The sequence below is a fragment of the Myotis lucifugus genome, unplaced genomic scaffold (assembly GCF_000147115.1).
Source record: "Myotis lucifugus unplaced genomic scaffold, Myoluc2.0 scaffold_59, whole genome shotgun sequence".
Classification (NCBI taxonomy): Eukaryota; Metazoa; Chordata; class Mammalia; order Chiroptera; family Vespertilionidae; genus Myotis; species Myotis lucifugus.
Window position 1 is genome coordinate 842,417 of NW_005871107.1, and position 378 is coordinate 842,794.

The window sequence follows — 378 nt, forward strand, 5'->3', positions numbered from 1 at the left end:
AGGTCATTTTCTCTGAGGGTCCAGACTGCGGAGAGGCACAGATAGGCTGAGGGACCCCCTGCCCCCCCGAGTGCACAAATTTTTGTGCACCAGGCCTCTAGTATCTTATAATAATGCAGATATTGTTCTTGAACCTTCTAATGATCTGGAGAAATAAGAGGGACAAGTATTTATGATCATTTTCTAAACAGGCAAAATGAGACCTAGAAAGCCATATACTTGTGCAATTCACACAACTCTTAAATGGTACTTCCAAAACCTGAACCCTGATTCTTGACTTGTAATTCAGTGTTCTTTCCACATTGCTACAACCTCTATTTTAAAGAATGTTTCAACTTCCCAAACTATGTTATTAAAAAGAATTCTTTACTCTAAAGG